Genomic DNA, 22,366 nt, shown 5'->3' with positions numbered 1-22,366 from the left:
CTTTTACTTTTTCACTTCTTATAACTAAGTCAATGACTCATGTCTGTACCTTTGGATTTATTTCACCCTTTTTAATGGTTTGGTGCTATTTTGTTATCTAGGTTTTATCTAGCATACTTGGAAAGTTCCAGGTCCCAATGAGAAATCCAGTCTCAGCATAAAGGATGGAGCCAGTGATATAGGTCTTTCTTCTATACCTGATGTTCTGGATTTGATCACCAGAAACCATATGGTGGGAGGAGAAAACCAACTGGCATGATGTATGTGCATGTGCTTACACACAAGTGCATGTGTGGGCACATTCAGTAGATTGCTAACAGAAATGTATACAAAGAAAAAACACTCTAATGTGGATGTCTTATATTTAATGGTGCCTGTGGTTGACCTATCACCTCCATACATATATGCATATGTGTATCTGCACCACATAAGTACAAACATGCACATCGACTGTCCATACACACATATAGAAAAATCAATGTCCTTTGAAGATAAATGCTGGATACATGGTAGATAGGACGGCAGATAATATAAGAAACAGAGTATAGATAACGATTTATTTAACCAGTTGTGGTTCAACAGACATAAATTATTTCTTCCATCTTCTAACATAAGTGGCTTGGTTGGTATCTGAGTAATTTCTCAAAATGTCTTGAATTCTCTGCTTCTTGAGATAGAGTGTTGCTCTCCTTGATTTTTATGTATGTCTTGAAAAGGAATTGATATGCTATTTTATTTATGATGTTTTCTTTTTATTTATTATCAGTAAAAAATAAAAATTGATTTGAGAAAAACTGTATAAAAACATACACATTAAATTTATGGTCAGGATTACAGGTATCCTGATTCATGCAGAGAAGCAACTATTAGTAGACTTGTTTAGAAACATTACACTTGATATTAGCCAAAAGGCCAAGAAGCTACATTTAGAAACATTAAATAACACCTCTTGATTGGTGGACACAAGAATTTCCCCTCTGTCTTTGACTCCTGCTTGGGACATCAAGCGTGTTAAGATTTATTACCATCTTATGACACACTAACTGGTCAACCTATAGCAAACACTACTGGGGACAATTTGAACCAAGAACCTATGGTGTACATTTGCAGATGAGTTTTATATCATCCAGAATACCTAGGTTGATGTGTTGGGCTTGGGGAAAAGAGCAACCTAACTGTGAACATGCAGGGAGAAGCCAAAAACATTAGACCTGTAGCATCCAGCAGCCTTGGATCCTAGCCCTGTTCAGTCCTAGAATTCCTGTTCATTTGAATCCACCCTATTGCTCCAAAGGGGATCAGTAGAGGCCCATAACATGAAAACACTGGACTTACATCTGGATGCAATGTGCTTGTTTTTATTATTTTCGTTGTTACCACCAGTCCTTAATTTCATCAGTTATGTCTTAATCAAATCTTGATTATTCTCCTCAGGCTTGGATAATGCATGTCTGTCTATCTCTCTAACAATAAGGGTACTTCAGAGTCTCTAAGTGCACATTTGTACTTAATTCTGTAGGAAAAAATGTGCACCTACACATTGCTAATGTTTTGTTTCTCTGAGTTACCCTTCAATTTAGATGTCATCCAAACAGTGGCTCAGGAAGAAAGCAGGTCTCAGCAGCCTTGGGTGTGTGCATGAACCCTCCTCTGTTAGACAGTGAGATGATAATGAGAGAAATGCAGAAATCTACCCCCTCTGGAGAGAGAGGGGAGACAAAGAAAACTCACCAACATCGTAAGTCTCAGAGCCAGGAATAACCACCTGATCAGAGGGACAAGACTAGGTTCTGGGATAGCTGACTGCTTTTGTGTCACCTCCCAATAGAAGCTGCTGAATAGAGATGAAATGGAGTGGCACTTTAGGATGTTACCTCACTGCCTTTTCAGATTGCTGACTGACTTTTGGAATGAAGAGAGTTTGAAGATTCAATTTCTGTTTTTTTTTTTTTCCTTTGTGCTTGGTGATAGGACCTGGAAATAGTTAAAGTTATACCTTTAATGGGAGGTACTTTTCCTAAAGTTTGTCCAAAGGGGCTTTGGAGCTCTTGGACTCAAAACCTTAGATATGTGACACAACATACAAGTAGGAGTATGGATTACCTTCGAATGACTTGTTTACAACTTAGTTTCCTTGCCTGAAAAATGAAGATGATGATGATGATGATGATGATGATGATGATGATGACGGTGATATCTCTCACAGTACTGCTGCTGCTGCTGCTACTACTACTACTACTAAATAATAATAATAATAATAGTGATAATAATAAATCACCTGTGAGGATTAAATGCACTAACAAATGGATTACTGAAAAGAATGCTTTCTTACACAAAAGTGCCCTGTAACTCTTTTGCTGTTCTGAGTTTCTCATATTTGCCAGCTTTCAGACAGCTAGGAAAACTTTCCTTTGAACCATTAGTTTTCTTTGTGAGCACAACAAATTTCCTTTCTCTTGTGTTTCTCCCACTTTCAGTGAACTTGAGGGAGAAACTATTATGGACAACACAAAGACTGCATCTTTTCTTCAGTTCTTCCTATCTTCAATTAGACAAAGGAAAACAGCACAATCACATCTGAAGTCTGCCTCTAGCATGGGAAGGGTGAGCCTGGATCCAGACCCTCAGATTCTCCTCAGTTTGAAGAAAATAATTTTATCCTCTCACATCCAATCAATATCTTTGCTGGCTCTATTGTGAGCTGATAATTTAAATACAATAGTCTCCTTAGCAACAGTCCCTTTGCAGCAGCCTTCCTGCCTTTGAAAGAGCTGGCAGTTATAAAATTCACACTTTCAGCCAGAAACTTTCTTTCTTTCCATTTCTTTTTTTCTCCTTTAATTTCTGCAGGAATCATATTCTCTCCCCAAATAAACTCTTAAAAAGATGGGAAAATGGAGCAGGATTTTTTAAAAGTAACATAAAAATCGTCTAATTATAAAGGTAATGAAGCAGAATTTTACAGAAAAGGAGAAGTGCCTTTACTGCCTTCACTGCTCAGTTCCAGGATGTGTGCATGGGGCCAGTGACTCAGATGCGGACAGAATGATGCTGGATACTAGAGCTCCAAGAAGCTGCAAGAGTCATTTCATCCTGTACCAACTTTCTATGCCTCTGATTCACATAGAAAGAAACAGAAGACCTGAGAATTGGTAAATTCTTCCATGGGAACAGCTCCAAGAGTAAAAACTGAACTGGATCTAAACCTTGCCCTCTACCTACCACTGTCAAAGCATGACCTTTCTGTTTTCTTGGAAGAAGTGGACCCATGTAAATACAGGGCTTTGAAGTTTTCTCAACTCTCATTTGAATTGCTGGATCTGATGGGTTTCCCATTGTCCTGGTTTGTCTTGGCTTAATAGGATATTCAGGGCATGAGAATACCAGTGCCCAAATCAAGAAAAAACTAAGTGTAGATTGAAGTGCGCCATGGTGACAAGCCTGTCTCCAGGTGATTTGGAGAAGTTCCCATCTCAGTGCCCTCATCTATGGTCATAATGATAGTTCATTGCTAGAGCTGGGGAGGTGGCGGAATTTTTAAGTTCTTGAAGATGAACATGACTTTATTTTCCCTCAGAATATATGCCACATAAAATCCCATGTTGAAAAGGTAGAGTGGAGTGAATCTCTGAGGCTCATTGGCCAGCCAGCCTCCCTGAATTGCTGGGTTCTAGGACAATGGGAAATTCTGTCCCAAAAATATGGACCCTCTGAACAACAGCTGAGGTCCTTTGAGGTGTGTGTGTACAAGTGTCTGTGTGGATACTTGTATACACACACACACACACCTCACATACATGTGCACATCCATACATGCCCATATACAATGATAGTCTCTTAATAAAGTCTGCAATAAAACACTGAATACTAGTTTCCTTCTCTTCTTGTGTTTCTTCAGTACTTAGAAACTCTTCACTCTTCTCAGCTGGAAAACATGGGATTCACTTAAATGTGATAATAGAAATTCTTCCTTTAACTGGCCTAGTTCAAGGGAAACCAGGCAATACAATTGATTGTAGAGGGTCCCATACTTAGAGACAAATCCAAGACTCCCCAAATGCCACCCACTGAGTGAAAAAAAGCTCAGAATTCGATTTTTGGCTGCTCTTGGCAGCTGTGATTAATCATTTGATAACAAGACAGTTGAAGCACAACTATTTATTTGCATTGGATCAAGGAGATTACAAAATATAACATTTTCATAAATTTGTTAGGATTCTAGATATATGTTAGCATGATAAATAGTTTAGGTCACAATAGATGTTTTCGTTTGAATAAAGTTATTTGGGGGATATATTTACATGATGAAATAACCTATTATTTATCCAACTGCATTTTTATGAAGTAATTTTTCTTTTTGTGCCAACTTGCAATGGTGATTCATTACTTTCTGCCCTTCAATTTTTCTTGCCTTATAAATAGTTTCTTGTTTATTATTTTAAAGTGTAGAACTCCATTCAGATCCATCGACCAGTTTCCTTGTTCTAAGCAAAAAGCTTCTAAGAACCTGAAGTCACTAAAAAGGAAGTCACTTTATTCTAACTGTATCTGGGTCCTAGAGTTTAATGAATCTCTGGCCTTGGATGAATCACCTCCTGTTGCGGAAACTCAGCCTTCCTGACTTAGGAGGTTTTAGTGCAAAATAAGTACTCAGCAGTTTTGAAGCAAGGTTGTTGGGGAGTGAGGTATATATTATAGAAAAGGGAATATGTTGAGGGGATCTGAGAAGAAGTCTTAGAAGGAGAGTTTGTGCTGTTTCCAGAGAGAGACAAAGGAATCCCTTTTATACCAGTATGATTATTTGGTATTTCTTCCTCAACAGTAAGAAGATGCTATGGATTCCAGAGAGGTTGTGGATATCAGATAATTTACTCAGGCTATGAATTATATTCCTGAGAGGAGCTGTATTTTGGAGGGTAGGACATTTTATACTAACTTCCTTTAAATTATTCAAGCCCCACCAAAAGAATTGAATTAGAAAATTTCCAGTTGCATGCCAACAATACTATTAGGTAGGTAGTAGAATGATGTTTTGCTTTAGAAAAGTTTAAGAAGGTTCTTGAAGTTTCTGGAGGCATTTTTAAAAATTAATTATTTTATTTATTTACATCCCAAATGTTGCCCCTCTCCCGTTACCCCTTCCCACAGTTCTTCACCCTGTCCACAGTCCACTTTCCCCTTCCCTTCTGAGAGGGTGATCTCCCAGATCCCAGGCCTCACCCTTCCCTAGGGCATTGAGTCTACAGGATTAGGTATATTGTCTCCCTGAGGCCAGACAAAGCAGTCCTCTGCTACTTATGTGTGGGGTGGGGTGGAGAGTGGGGAGGGGATGTAGAGGAGGGTAGGGGTGGGAAGGGTTGGGGGTGGGGGTGAGCCTCAAACCAGCCTTTGTATATATTCTTTGGTTGTTGGCTTAGTCTCTAGGAGCTCTCAAGGATCCAGGTTAATTGACAATGTTGGTCTTCCTATGAGATTACCCTTCCCTTTAGCTCCTTCAATTCTTCCTCTCATTTCCATACTGGTCCCTGACCTCAGTCCAAAGGTTGGCTGTAAGAAGCTGCATTTGTTTCAGTCAGCTGCTGGTAGTGCCTATCAGAGGATAGCCATGCTAGGTTCCTTTCTGAAAGTACAACATAGCATCAGTAATAGTGTCAGGGTTGGTGCCTGCCGATGGGATGCATCCCAAGTTGAGTTGGTCACTGTATGGCCTTTCCTTCAGTCTCTGCTCCATTTTTGTCCCTGCATTTCTTTTAGACAGGAACAATTCTGGGTCAAAAAATTTTAAGGTAGGTTTGTGTCCCCATCCCGTCACTGGGAGCCTTGTCTAACTACTGGAGGTGTTCTCTTCAGGTTGTATCTCCAACTGTTGGGCATTTCAGCTAAGGTCACCCCCACTGAGTCCTGGGAGCTCTCACATCCCAGGTCTCTTTCTAGAGGTTCCTCCTACCCCCTACCCCCAACCCCAGCAGCTGCATATTCCCATTCATTCTCCTGGCCCTCTGGGTTCTTCTATCCCTCCCCATACCTGATCCTGTCCCACTTTACCCCCCCCCCCCAAGTCCTTCACCCCCTCTGCCTCCAGTCATTATTTTGTTCTGCTTTCCAAGTCTGGTTGAAGCATTTTCACTCAGCCTTCCTTCTTATTCAACTTTTTTATGGTCTGTGGGTTGTACCATGGGTATTCTGACTTTTTTGGCTCATCCACTTATCAGTAAGTACATACCATGCACGTGCTTTTGGGTCTGGGTTATCTCACTCAGGATGATATTTTCTAGTTCCAACCATTTACCTGCTCAATTCACAATGTCCTAGCTTTCAATAGATGAATAGTATTCCACTATGTAAATGAACCACATTTTCTGTGTCTATTGTTTGGCTGAGAGACATCTGGAATGCTTCCATTTTCTAGCTGATATGAACATAGTAGAGTATATGTCCTTATGATATAGTAGAACATCTTTTGGGTCTATGCCCAGGAGTGGTATTGCTGGGTCTTCAGGTAAAACTATTTATAATTTCTTAAGGAACTGCCAAATTGATTTATAGAGTGGTTGTATCAGTTTGCAATCCAACCACCTATGGAAGAGCGTTCCTCATTCTCTACATCCTCACCAAGATGTGCTGTTGCTTCAGTTTTTGATCTTAGCCATTCTTATAGTTGTACAGTGAAATCTTGGGCTCATTTTGATTTACATTTTCTTGAAGACTAAGGATGTTGAACATTTTTTTTTTTTTTAGAGTATTTGAGATTCCTCTGTTGAGAATTCTATTTAGCTCTGTACACTTTTTTTTTTAAATGGCTTATTTGGTTTTTGGAGTCTAACTTCTTGAGTTCTTTATGTATTTTGCATATTAGCCCTTTGTTGGATGTAGGGTTGGTGAAGATTGCCTGTAGGTTGCCGATTTGTCCTATTGACATTGTCTTTTGCCTTAAAGAAGCTTTTCAGTTCCATGAGGTCCTATTTATCAATTGTGCATCTTAGAGCCTGAGCCATTTGTGTTCTTATCAGGAAATTGTCTCCAGAACTAATGCATTCAAGGCTATTTCACACTTTCTCCTCTATGTGATTTAGTGGGTCAGGTTTTATGTTGAGGTCCTTGATCCCCTTGGACTTGAGTTTTGTGCAGGGTGATAATATGGGTATATTTTCTGCATGTAGACATCAAGTTAGACCAGCACCATTTGTTGAAGATGCTTTCTTTTTCTCCATTGTATTGTTTTGGCTCTGTTATTAAAACTCAAGTGTCCATACGTGTGTGGGTTTATTTCTGAGTCCTTGATTCAATTACATTCATCAATGTGTTTGTTTCTGCACCATTACCACGTGGTTTTTATCATTGTTCCTCTGTAGTACAACTTGAAGGAAAATATGAGAGTTGAACGCAAACGATATGATAAGGTAAGTAGTAGAAAGATTCTTTGTTTGAGACAAGTTCAAGAAGGTTCTTGAAATTTCTGGGTGCATTTTTAAAATAATAAAATACAGCTTTAGCAAGAGTCCTACTAAGTCAGATTAGTGAGTATGCCCCACCCTTTACTTTCATCCCTCATAGTTGATTAAATTCTTTTCCTTTTGCTCTTGTTCAAATGAGTTTGGATTGCAGTAACTTTCTCCAGTTTTTCCTTTTCTAGCTAACATTTCTCTTAGTAATGTTTCATTTAGTTACCTCTGTCCTGCATCTTGGGTACAAGGTTCTTTTGTTTGTTTGCTTGTTTGTTGTTTTGTTTTTTTGCCTACCCTGTATCAGTACTTCAGCTTGACTCTGCCCTTACTGAAAATTTCCTTGCAATGGATCCTTTACCTGATACCATAGTGGTCCTGAATAAGATCTTCTGTTACATTCTTTAATATCTCGTAATTTCTTTAAAGCAATAGCTATCAGGATAACTTAGAATAAAAAGTAGACTTATGAAGGTCGAGGAACCTAGAGTTCCAGGTTCTGTTTACATTGGTGCATGACCAGAAACAAAGTCACTCACATTTCTCTCTCCTCTCTCCCTCTCCTTCTCCCTCTTCCCCCCTCCCCCTCTCTCTTTCTCATCAATTTCTTCATCTGTCCATAAATAAGTTGAGTTACATGGCCTTAGGTGGTTTATATTTTGGAGTTTTGTTTGTTTGTTTGTTTGTTTGTTTTTCAATGCAGGGTTTCTTTGTGTAGCCCTGGCTGTCCTGGAACTCACTCTGTAGACCAGGCTGGCCTCAAACTCAGAAATCTACCTGCCTCTGCCTCCCAGGTGCTGGCATTAAAGGGGTGCGCTGCCACCGCCGCCTCTGCTGCCGCCTCCGCTTGGTGGTTTATATTTCTAACAGTTTACTGCAGTGTTTCTAAGGTCATTAAATGTGGCAGTTTATAAACATATTTTTGAGGTTTCTTGAATTATGGGGATTTTTATAACTTTTCTGTTTTGATTTCAATTTCCATTTATAAATTGTATTGACATTGAACAACATTTGCATAGGACATAACTCTTTCTTTTCTTCCTTCCTTCCTTCCTTCCTTCCTTCCTTCCTTCCTTCCTTCCTTCCTTCCTTCCTTCTTTCTTTCTTTCTTTCTTTCTTTCTTCTATCTTTCTTCCTTTCTTCCTTTATTTCACAATGAATGTTTCTTAAACCCACAGACAAAAATAGGGAAAGCAGGTAAGATCGACTTTCTTTCCTTTAAAGGGAATTGTCACATTATTCTAGAAGTATCAGGTAGCTTATACGCATCAGTACACTGCTTTAAAATCACATGAAGGGAATAGGGACCATTTGATTTATGAAATGACCAGGAAAGTGAATAAAAGAACAGAGAACAGCTGGTGGTGATAGTGTGAGAGGTATTATATGTGCTATTTGTAATGATAGAAAGGAAAGGAATATCTTCATCCATTCATTCAACTGGTCATTGAACAGATATCCACTGAGTGCTTACTAAGTATAATGCACCCATGAAACATTAAACAAAAAGCAACAGTGATTTATTCCCTGCTGACCAAGGAGACATGGGCCAGTGGAGCAGTTGAACTAGTAAGACAAAAATATGAGTCAATGAAATGTGGGCCATGGTAGAGCAAGAACAGGAGAGCATGGAGTGCAGAGGAAGGTAGCATTTTGTGTGTGGAGAGACAGAGGTAGTAGACAATAAAAGCTTCAGAGTAGAGCTGTGGGAGAAGAGTATCTTGGTTAGGGTTTTACTGCTGTGAAGAGACACCATTACTAAGGCAACTCTTACAAGGACAACATTGAATTGGGACTGGCTTTTAAGTTCAGAGGTTCAGTCCATTATCATCAAGGCAAGAGTATAACAGCATCCAGTCAGGCTCAGCTATTAATATTTTAATAGCATTGTGTACATGTACCATCTTTTCTGTACCTATTCCTTCTTTAGGGACATCTGGGTGGTTTTTCATCCTCAGGGCTTTATCCTCTATATTTTCTCTGTCTGAAACTTCTTACTGTTTGTGATGGTTTGTATATACTCGACTCAGGGAGTGGTACTATTAGAAGATTCGATCCTGTTGAAATAGGTGTGTCACTGTGGGTGTGGCTATTGGCAGCCACCACTACTCAGCTATTAAAAATAATGACTTCATGAAATTTTTAGGCAAATGGATGGAAAAATATCATCCTGAGTGAGGTAACCCAGTCACAAAAGAGCACACACAGTATGTGCTTACTGATAAGGGGATATTAGGCAAAAAGCTCAAAACACCCATGATACAATTCACAGACCATATGAAGCTCAAGAGGAAGAAAGACCAAAATGTGTATGCTTCACTACTACTTAGAAGAGAGAACAAAATAATCACAGTGGAGGGAGGAGAAGAGGGTGGGAGGCACCTGGGAGGGAGAGAGGAGGGGGAGGGAAAATCAGGGCAGGATCAGGTGTGGGGTGAGACTAGGGAGATATACAGAGGGTCAGGAAATTGAAAAGAGGTATGTAGCAGTGAGGGATGGGGAATTGGGGGTGGCCACTAGAATGTCCCAAATGCCAGGGAAGCCAGAGGTTCCCAGGATTCAACAGTGATGACATTAGCTGCAATATCCAACAAAGGGAAGACAGAACCAGTCTAGACCATATCCAGTGGATAGGCATACAATCCCCCCATCGCCCTTGTTTGAGTGATGGGGCCACCCACCCATCTTACGAATTTTAACCCAGAACGGTTCCTATCTAAAGGAAATGCATGGACAAAGTGTGGAGCAGAGACGGAAGTACAGGCCATCCAGAGACCACACCACCTAGGGATCTATGCCATTAGCAGATACCAAACCCAGACACTATTGCTGATGCCAAGAAGTGCTAGCTGATAGGATCCTGGTATAGCTGTCCCCTGAGAGGCTTTGCCAGAGCCAGACCAATACAGATGTAGATGCTCATATCCAACCAACGGACTGAGCATGGGGACCCCAATGGAGGAGTTACGGGAAGGGCTAAACTAAAGGAGCTGAAGAAAGAGATTTGCGAACCCATAGGAAGAACAACAGTATCAACCAACCAGATCCTCCAGAGCTCCCAGGGATTAAACCACCAACCAAAGAGTACACATGGAGGGACCCATGGCTCCAGTTGCATAGGTAGCAGAGGATTGCCTTATCTAGCATCAATGGGAAGGGAGAACCTTGGTCCTGAGGATGTTTCCTGCCCCAGCATTGGGGGATGCTAGGGTGGTAAAGCAAGAGAGGGTAGGTGGGTGGGGAAGCACCCTCACAGAGGCAGGAGGAGGATGGGATAGGGGGTTTGTGGAGGGAAAACTGGGAAGGGGGACAACATTTAAAATTTAAACAAATAAAATAACCAATACGGAAAACAGGGGGAAAAAATTGAAAGCTTAGCCATGCCCAAGAATTCTTTATGAGTATGAAATATTTCTTGTGACAAGTGTGGAGGGATGTAAGCTTCTTTTGGATATAAATGATATAGGATACAGATGGAACAAGTTCCATTAACATTAATTCTGTAGATGATGAAGGTCAGTATTGTGATGATCCTAGAGGATTCTGTGCTTTCATACTTAGATAATCAGCTCAATCTGATCATTGTTATTTTCATTCATTTATCAATTCATTCAATCCACACTTTATAGATGTATATCTTGTGTCTGAGACACTGATATTATTACTGAGACTTCTTATTATTAGAGGACATTCTTATCGAGACTAACAAAATAAATAGAGAAACATAAAAAAACGTACTAGGCAGTAGTAAGAGTTATCAACAAAAATAAACCAGAGGAAAGAGAGAATGGTTCAGAAGTCTTTAAGGAGGTGACATTTGAACAGAGACTGGATAAAGTCACAGGAAAAATGTAAGGAGTAATTTTGTACCATTTTGTCTTGTTTATGACCTTGATAAAGGACTTCCTCTTCATGTTGGGTTAGTTTTTGTTTATTTGTTTGTTTTGTCTGCTGACTGTTGAGATGTCCATGTCTTGAGCTGGAGGTCAGGGTTCAAAGAATTTATTTGAAAATATAAACTCCAAAACCAGACCTTTTACTGTCCACCTATAATCCCAGTTATTTCTGGTAAGGTAGGAGGATGACAAGTTTAAGGCCTTCTTGGGTTACAGAGTGAGTTAAAAGCTAAACTGGGCAGCCTTGCTAGACCCTGTCTCAAAATACAGAGTAAATGATGGAACTCGAGATAAGAGTTCAGTGGTTGAACACTTACCTAGACTGCATCAGGACAAAACACAGGACAAACTTGAGGGATTGTGGAAGACCTAGGACAGAATAATTTCATACTTTACTATGAGGTTGGATTTGGATTAGGAAGTTAATTGTATGATCTTTTTGTAAGATTTATCAGGCATTGGGAGTTAACTCAAAATTGGACTATATATTAGAGTATGACTGGTCAAACTCTGCTGAAGTGACCTGGGAGAAGTGTCTTAATACAGAGTATTTCCAGAAGCTCATGAATTCTGTATTACAGCAAGTCTTCTCATGATCCTGCAATTGTCTTGCTGATAATACAGTCCCTGGCGTATTTATCATCACAACTCAAGCAGAAAGACCTGATAAATCTTGGCTGCACAAGGACTTGTCTACTTTCATATTGTTGTCTGCTTAACCCTTCACCTACTGGTCAGTCCCTTTTGAAGAATTGCATAGAAGTGTTTAACATTATCTTCCCCTTCTCTTGACCTTGTGGGTATTTATGCTTGTTCTTGGCTGCTTTGTTATACATTATTGCTTGTCTACTTCTGCTGCACACGCATGTGTGTATATGTGTATGTTTGTGTGTTTGTGTGTGTGTGTGTGCTTACTTATATGGCGATTAGAAGACAACTTTTGGAATGACTCTTCCAATGGTTCTTATCTTGATTTTTGAGCAATGTTTATTGTTAACCTAGGGCTCCTTGATTTTTGTGGGCTAGATGGCCTGCCTCTACTTACCCAGTTGTGTGGTTGCAATCATTTGCCACAGTGCTTAACATTTAGTACATGGCTTCAGACTCAGGTCCTCCTGTTTGTGTAGTAAGTATTTTTTAACAACTAAACTATCATCCTAGCCCTCTATTATTTTTCTTAGTGAGAGCAAAATTAATATAAGTTACTATTTTGCCAGACTCTCTTGCAGCAGGGCTATGTGTATCAATTACTTATTGCTGTCATAATGTGGATAAAAAACCTCAGTGGCTTAATACAATAAGCATTTATTGAGCTCTGGAGTCCTGAGTTGATTTAGCTGGAGCTCAGCTGAGCAGTTCTACTGACTTGAGTTTTCTGGGTAATCTTACTTGTCTACTGATTGGCTGGCTGTCGTTGTGAACAGATGGCTGTTTTTCCTCCTTCATCAGAACAGTTAGAAAAGTTCTCATGGTAATAACGGAGGATTAACAAGTGGATACACACATGGTATCTTGAGGCATTAGAGCACGCAGTTTGTCTATGTTCTATTGATAAGAGCAAGCTGCAAGTCCAGCCTAGATTAAAAGTCTATAGAACTTCCTCCTGTATAAAAAGAAATATAAAGACTTGTTGCAAAGCAAGAAATTATACAGAAGAAATTATGAGTTGGAGATAATTACTAACACTATATGACTTAATCTTAAATAATACAATGCTTTGCTTGAGTAGTCTAGCTAGTAGTCACAAAGGGCCAAGTCAAAATTGGTTAAGATTACAGAAAAAGAATAATAACACAGAAGGGGAAGAGGAACTCAAGTTCATGATGACAGAGTTGATTCTCTGAATCAATTTGATAATCATATTCTGGTGGATATCTTGTTACGAGAGACAATGCATTTCTCCTATGTTGTTTAACTCACTTAAGGACACTGGCTGTTTTGCCACTTAAGAAAGAAAGCATTTATATCTGAGAGAGACTCATGAGTTGAGACATCCATTCCTGTTGTTCTTCTTCATGAACAGATTATATACTGTGGTAGACACTGGGCTTCTTTGCTTTTTCCAGACTCCTTTGCAATAAGGTGATAGGTCCATAAACCAAGGCCTTATACTCTAGATTTGAATAAAATGATAGCAATCTGAAGAAGCAATGGTTAGGCACAGGTAATAACAGCTTTAATGATAATTACCTGTGATTTCCTGATGCCACCTTGGAGAAAGGAAGAAGGCTAGAAATGCAAAGATACATTGATGGAAGCTTAAAGACAGTGATCACTTTGAGGCAGAAAAGACGGAGGAATGGATGCAAAAATGTGGTATATTTACACAGTGGAGTACTATTCAGCCATTAGAAAGAATGAATTCATGAAATTCTTAGATAAATGGATGGAACTGGAGAACATCATACTAAGTGAGGTAACCCAGTCTCAAAAGATCAATCATGGTATGCACTCACAGATAAGTGGATATTAGCCTAGAAACTTTGAATACCCAAGACATAATCCACATATTAAATGATGTCCAAGAAGAACGGAGGAGTGGCCCCTGGTTCTGGAATGCCTCTGTGCAGCAGTATAGGGGAATACCAGAACAGGGAAGTGGGAAGGAGTAGATGGGGGAGGAGGGGGAGGGAAGAGGGCTTATGGGACTTTCGGGGAGTGGGGAGTTAGAAAATGGGAAATCATTTGAAATGTAAATAAAGAATATACCGAATTAAAAAAAAATATGAACAAGGCTCTTTTGGGGCTAAGCCATCCACCACCACCCCTTCTGCCACCCCCATCCTCCTCCAACCCTGCCCCCCAACAAAACACAAACTCAGATGTTTGGCAGCTGTTACAGACTGATGGTAGACAACAAATCAACAAACCTTATCTTGCATTCCTCATCTTTCTTACAAGGACTTGTGTAAAGACTCCCATTCTCAAGGTCTTTCTCACTCATCCAGTCTGTTCATAAGCTAAATTTTGCAGCTTACCCTTTTTACATTTGACCAAGACTCTTTCTAGTGTGAATTTAGAAAAGATCCACTTTCTCATTCTAGCAGTCTTATGTCATATATTGCTTCTCCTCCCAGTGTTATCAGCTAGAGATATAAAGAAGATGCCAATGTGTATAGGTTGCCTCCAGGAATAAGGGTCTGGTTCCTGACTTTAAGAACCCCAAAAGGAAGCCTGACAACATCCTGATGTAACCCAAAGACACCCAAGTAAAAAATTTTAACCTACAGAACTATAAAACTTGTGTAGCTTAAGTCTTTAAGTTGGTGATCTTTTGTTAAACCAGCTACAGCAACTAAATAGATTTCATCTTACCCATTGCTGCAGGAGGATACCCACCTTGACTTACAATCACATAGCCGCCGATAGCGGGTTACCTTTGCCCTTGTTCTGTGTATTACTTACCGCACTCACTTGCTGGTGGATGACTCTGGAGGATGAATGCAGTGTTGGAACATGACCAGACTAGAATTAAAGATTGAGTTCTTTAACATCTGAGGTTAATTGAGGCCATTTCAAATTTTCATGTATGGTTCAAATAAACTGAGTGAGATAATTTTGAGTTTGTCATATCAGCAGAGGAATAAGAATGGTTTTATCTACGGCTGACCATTTGGGCTGTGGACTTAAGAGGTAAGGACACTCAGGTGGACAGCCTAGACCTATCCTTAGGAGGAACTTAATTCTTACCTCCTAGAAGTTTTTATATTTTTTTCCCTCTTTATTTTTCCTTTTTATTCTAAGACTGAGAGCCTGGAAAATTACAATGCATCAGAATCTCCTATGTGCCTTAACTCATTCATCATTGATATACAGGCCCATTCAGCTATGAAGTCCCCGAATCTGCCTGGAATAGGCCTCCACCTTGCTAGCCTGAAAGGTAACCTTTTGTCATCCTCTAAGCCTCATTCAAATGCAATTGCCTCCTACTGGCTTTTACCATTACCCTGCTCCTGGCAGAATAGTTGCCCTCTGTGATTGATTGATTGATCCATTTATTTTCTACCATGTATATTATAGTTATTTATCTTCAAGTCTATACTCTAAATGCCTGGATTTATTTATCTCTGCAACCCCAATGCCAGACAAACAATAAACATTTCACAAACCTTTGTTGACTACAATAGAATTCAAGTGGCCACCAGTTATTTAGAATAATTTAATCTTTAAAAGCAGAGCAGACTTCAGCAATCATCTTGCCTGCTCTTAGATTTCACCCGTGAAGAAACTGAGATCCAGTGGGTGGCAATGGAGTTCTATAAGAGCCCTTGCAAAAGAATTAGGGTAGAAACTGGTACTTTCTGTCCTAGTAGGTGATCCAAATTTTTAATGCACTATGGCCTTTGATTTAGTTTGTTTCATGTGTACATCAGGATCACAGATTAAAGATACTGTTATCTTTGACATGTGATCTTCAGAATTATTTTGGGCACTGAGGCCCAACTGGCAGATGGAGAAAGAGGCAACAAGAAATATATATAGGAGACTTTTTTTTAATGGACCAGGTTTTTGATTTCTCTTTTTTAGTTTATTATTAACTGTGTATGGAAAAGATTCATAATGTTTGTCTATAGGGTTGCATGGCCTGGTGTTCCTGTGGCAGTCAGAGGACAACTTTGTAGAGTTGTTTCTCTCCTTCCACCTTGCTGTGAGTTCTAGAGAGTGAACCCAGGCCAGCAAGTTATGTGCAGTAAGAACTTTTACCTGCTGAGCCATCTCATAGTCCCAGAGATGGCTGCCCTAAAACAAACTCTTCTGCATTGCTTTTGTCAGAGCATTTTTATCCAACAACAGGAAAAGGAGCTAAAGTGGGAAGGGACAGATCCAGTTTCTGGTAATCAGCTATCACAGGCTGGCAGATTCAGTTTAGAATTGAGTCCAGGGGTTAGCAAACAGCCATTCTCTGCTGCTGAACCCTCATCCCTCACATGACTTACCATATCTAAGGCTATAGTATATATACCAATATACTCTCAAACATTTCATCCTCCTGCCTCAACATCCTGAGTGCTGGCATTGTATGCCACTATGCCCATTTTAATTATTTTTGTAACCATTCAGCAGCCTTCAGCAGGACCTAGTGAGCAGTGTTGGAACCATTTTTTTTTGTTATTATATTAATGATAAAAGAAGGAATGATAGACAGGAACTAACATGAGTTACTTTATACTGTTAAACCCCAAACACCTATTGCCAGGCAATTTGTCCTTTATCTTTAAACCTATACGTATTTCAAGGGAAATTTAATCCCTGTGCTTCTGATTCATTTGCACTTAACTCATCAAAATGTTGCTTTGTAAGGTGTGTTTGATGTACAAGAAGGCTCATAAGCCTTTCCATTAGCTTTTCAAATGCCTTTTCTCTTTGAAGCCAAAGTTTGTGCTATTCCAGTGCTAAACAGGGCTCAAATCTGCAAAGGCTTCAGTTACCTTCTACCCCAGAGGGCACAAATTAAGATGGTTTGTACAGATCAGCAGTAGAAAATGTGTCTTCTTCCCTGGTGCATGGTAGATGTCCCTGGGGAGTGAACACATGACCATCATTACTTCAGGGCCTCATGGTTTGGCTCATTACCTTTGAAGATAGGGTTCTTTTCTTAAAGTTTGCGTACTGATTCTTCGGTACTTGGGGGCCCACACAACTTTGAAACTCCATGACCATTGTAGAATGCACCAAGTAATCATCTCTTGGTATCTACCTAGTGCTAGTTCTCAGATTCTTATGAGTACCCAAATTAATTCTCAAATTCATTGTATAAAATGTAGTAAATTTTCTTGTATGATTTGATTTACTAATAGATGAATCATAAAGCCTAGCACAATGTAAATGCTGTAAAAATAGTTGTTTATGGAAAAATATCAAGGGACAAAACAGCTTATGTAAGTTCAATATAGAAAGAATTTCTTTCCAAATATTTTTTATCCATCCTTGCTTAAAAGTATGCATGTGGCTCCATGGGCATGGAGGGCTGATTACCCCTCTCTTTCTTTCCCCTTATATTTTACAGAAACATAGTAATTAATATTAATTATATACGTATTATCTCTCAGGTACTCTGCTAACTTCCTCACATCTGGTAAATTATTTAATCCTCCTGAAGGAGGTATTATTTCAGCTTCTTTACAGATGAGGAAGCCAAAGACTGGAGGAAATAACTAACTTTTCCAAGCTCCCACAGCAAGGGAGCCAGTATAGTTTCACTAGACATTGATGCCACTTCAACAGAGCATCCAGTGGGCTATCTGCAGGGAGGTGTTGCTCCTTCCAGATTATCTGGTTATCAGACAATCTGGTCTAGTGCTCTCTCCAGAGAAACTACCAGGGAGGCCCAAGCACACAACCCTGAGGAGTTCAGAGACAAAGCCTGCCTCTGACCCTTGGTTTACTGAGATTTGGGGTAGATATTCAATTGTGCCTATGTTTCTTCACTCCTAAACAGAGACAGTGATAGTAGGTACCTTGTTGGCCTGGGTTCTATTTTAATTATATATATATAAAGGGATGAGTAAAAGGAGAACCAGGTGGTACATATGTCTAATAGGGTAGGATGCTGAAATTGAGTTGTGCACAATATGACACAGTGGGGAATGACTAAAAGTTACATGTCTAAGTGTAAATATCAGCAACTCAAGGGAGTACTGGCAGGAAGCAAAGAAGAGCTTGCTGGTGTCTGTGACACACAGATGCTATGTGACAGAAAATATGAGAAGGTTAGTCTTGTCAGCTAGACAAAGACCAGATTCATTTGGAAAGAAAATCTCAAGAATGGATCCTCCACATTAGGGTGGGCATGTCCATGAGGGTTATTTTCTTAACTAGATTAAATGAAGTGGGGAACCTTCACCATCAGTGTGGGCGTACTCTTTCCTGGCCTGGGCTCGGGGCTGCATAAGAATGAATGAAGAGAGCTGAGTAAGAGGCCCGAGTTCACCAGTTTCTCGGTGTCCTGACTTGTGGATGCCATGTGACTTGCTGCTTTGGATTCCTGCCTTGATTTCCCTGTGGCAGTAGACAGTCACCTGGAATTGTGAGCTAAAATAAACCCTTTCTCCCTTAAGTGGCTTCTTCTAAGGGCATTTTCTCACATTAACAGAGATGAATCTAGGACAGAGCTGCAGCCTGTGATCCACTTCTGTCCATCTGTGACAGTTACCAGACTGTGGTGCCTAGAGAGGGTAGAGCCTCTACTGTGTACGGCACATCAATCGTGACAAGAACTGCAGTCCTTTTTAGGATTTTGCTTGATGATTTTTACTTGTAATGCACTTGTATGATTATAAAACATATTCAGTGTTGCCAATTTAGCAAATTTAGAGAAGATTGAGGAAGAAAAAAAAGATTATACATAATTGTATAACCACTTCATAATAACTTGGCATATTTCCTCTCCCACACTGTCTCTCTCTATATTCATATTACAGATGTGAATTAGGATTTCTTGGCCCCTTGAGATCTAGATACATTTGGCTCAGATTCTCATTTTATACTCTGTTGAAGTCCAGACTTCTCAATGTTTCTGTAGCTGTCTTGGGAGTTCTTATTTTAGTGTCACCTCCGGCTTGATTTTTTTGTCCCTCACACTTTCTTGTTCTTACAGCTGCTATTGGCCCCAGATCTCTGAAGAAGTATCATTTGAACAGGTTAGCTCTTTCTTCTGGCTTTTTCCTGGTGAGGCAAATTACTGATTGTCTGTCTGTCTATTGTCAATCTATCATTATCTATGTATCATCAATCTATCTGAGGAGGTGATTGATGGAGAAGAGTCTCAATGTTGTATACTCAATACACAACCCAAACAAACAGCCGGCAAGACCACTCCACTCCTTGTTACCATTAAGTCTTTGGGTCACCTGGCCACATTAGCAATATTAATTTAGAGTGATGGTGAGGGTCAGTATCCTTGGGAAGAGAACTGGGCACATACCAACCAGCTCAGGCCCTGTTCTGAGTGCTCTTGGCAGCCACAGAGGAAGGACTGTTATTGCTGTGTATTTACAATGAAGAAGTGGGTAACAGGATGACTAGGTAATTAATTCAAGGTCACTAAGTATTGGAAGGTAGATTCAAACACAAACCTATTGATGACATTTATTAGGCAAGCAGACATTATTTGATAAGTGTTTTTAAAATGATTCACTGCATCCCTATTCAACTGCAGGAGGTCTTTATCATTATCTCTAGTTTGTGGACAAGGAGATTGATGGATCTTGCCTGATTTAAGTAATCTGTTCAAGGTCGTTTTTGAGTTAGGTCTGTTTGGTCTTCAAATGCAGCCTTCCTCTGTAGTTCATAGCTTTACAGTATTGTCTGATTCAAAAGGTGATTGTTAACATATTCTCTTCCTGTACCTATATTTATACATCACACATACACTGGCAAGTCCCATTCCACTGATTATGTGTGGCAGATGAAGTTTACCCATAAGGAACCATGACACTAATGCCATTATATTACAAGTACAAAGATTCCTATAAGTTTCTGAGCACTTATGTCATAGTAGCCTTCTCTGGGTGTCCAGAGAGAGTACAACTTCCTGTTGATTTGCTTTGCCTCACATAAATATTACAGTGTGATTTCCCCTAGTGTCCCAGCCTCCTTCAGCTCTCATTTAGATTTCCCTCTTAGATGCAGCCATTTAAATGCATATCGGCAGCAATTGAACCCACCAGATTTCTTTTCTGATTAGCCGGAAAGATGGTACTGTTAGTTATCTGTGAGTTGAGTAAAAAATCTGGCAGGCTGGGAAAATTGCTTTGTGACATGACCTGGTTTTGGCAGGGTGAGAGGAGAAGTGATTTACATGAGTCCACATGGGGAGGAGGAAACTTGGAGAGGTTCTTGTGATGAAAGATATGGGATTAGAGGTTAGGGAATCAAGTAGAGAGCTATGTATGTATGAGTGTGGGTTGAAGCATGGAGGATGGGTGGACAATGTATTACTACACAAGATTAGTATGTAAGGTAGAGTACATGGAGTAGATTTTACATACGACTGGAGATGTGCATATATGATGTGGTTGTCCTTAAATTGTTTAGGTCCATGAATTTCTATATAGAAACTCAAAGACAGATAATCATTTAATATGAAGGCTCTAATGTTAGTTTTTCATTGCTGTGATAAAACAATTTACTATACACAATTTAAAGAAGAAAGTATTTATTTTGGGTAATGAGTTCACAGGTTCCATTGTATGGTTTTATTGATTTTAGGCAGAATCATCATGAAGGAAGAGTATGGCAGAAGAAAGCCATTTCCATCATCACATCCAGGAACTAGAGAACAGACAAGAAAGAACCAGGGAAAGACACAAAGACATAAACCCGGTGACCTATTTCTTTCAGTTAGGGCTCACCAATTAAAGTTTCTTCTGTTTTTCCAAATCACACAGCCAGATTGGGATTAAGTCTTAAATCCATGAGTGTATAAGGAAATGCTCATAGTCAATCTATAATACGTCTGTTCTCTAACACTTATGTTTTGGAGAATAAAGAAACTCATCCTCAGTTATCCAGTTGAGGATCAGTGAGGCTGAGGTATATTTCCTTGAATGGAAGGCAACCATTCAAGGGTTTGAGGCAGAGAGGAATGGAGTTAACATGATTTCATCTGGGCATACTGTTTCTTTTTCTCACTTCACAAATCAGATCTCGTTTTTGTTGCTACTTTGTTTCCAACCCAAATACCTGGTAAAAGAAATCTCAACTCAATCAGTAACAATACAAACTATGAGCCTAGATTGAGGAGATTTCCCACTACACTACTCTATTCCCATCTATATTATCCCATCTAACATTAATTCCATATTCTCCAGGTCACGAGCTTCTCTCTTTGCAGCCTATCCCTAGTAGCTCCTCTGCCTTCTCCTCCCTCTTCCCTAGCTCATCCCCCTTCCAGGTGATCCTTTTCTCCTCCCCAAAACTCTCAGCTCCTCCCATTTTCTCCTGCCCAATCATTGGCTCAAGCCTTTATTTGAAAAGGTAAGGTGGGGAGAAGGTTCACAAGGCAACTCATTTGCAGCCCCTCTGAGAAATGGAATTAGTATAAAAATACAAGCCCGGGGCTATCCACAACACATTTTCACATGTTCTATAGGAAAAAAAAAAAGTAATAGAGTGGCCAGGACTGAAACTAATTGAATTAACATCACTGGAAGGAAATATCAGGTACTGGGAATATATATTTCCTATTAGCATGTTTAGATTATATATTGTGTCAGTGTTAACTTCCTATTATTAGGCCATCATCAGATCAGTGCCTCAGTTCTTGCAAGTCTTCATCGTAGATGGTAGAAAAGAATGAGCTGGTACTCTTGAAATAATAATGCAGAGATTAGTTATACAGATAATTGCGTGATATGAAACATGGTTTCTGGGTCATGGATGTATGATCAAATATGAGTCCTGAAGTGTGACTATCTGAATAGGGTATCTAAGGGGTTTTGTCTGCATGCGTATGGCTTTGGAATGAGTGTAGATTGTGTGTTGGTCAGAGCTGTGGTTATGTGTGTGTGTGTGTGTGTTTGTTTGCATGCATGCACGTGTACTTGCTTGTGCAATTGCTTGTGTATGAGAGACTGAGACAGATAACTAAAGAAGCAGATTATTCGAGAGATGGGCAGGAAGAGAGAAACAAAAAGGAAATAGAGATAGTCAGAAAGATGCACATTAACAGACACAGACAAATATTACATATAAGTCAAAATGGGGGAGGGAGTTATTTCTTTTTTCCTCCATTAATTAATTTATTTACTTTTCATCCTGATCACAGCTTCCTCTCTCCTGACAACCACCCACAGCCCCCTTTTCCTTCTCTTTTCCTCTGAGAAGGAGAAGATTTCCTCCTGGGTACCAGCGTACCCTGACACATCAATTCACTGCAGAACAAGGCAATCTTCTGCCACTGAAGCCAGAACTAGCAACCCAGTTATGGGAACAAAACCCACAGGCAAGCAACAGAGTCAGTGACAGCTCCCGCTCCAGCTGTTGGAGGACCTTCATGAAGACAAAGCTATACATCTATTACATATG

The sequence above is a fragment of the Apodemus sylvaticus genome, chromosome 3 (assembly GCF_947179515.1).
Source record: "Apodemus sylvaticus chromosome 3, mApoSyl1.1, whole genome shotgun sequence".
Classification (NCBI taxonomy): domain Eukaryota; kingdom Metazoa; phylum Chordata; class Mammalia; order Rodentia; family Muridae; genus Apodemus; species Apodemus sylvaticus.
Note: the sequence above shows the minus strand (reverse complement) of the source record.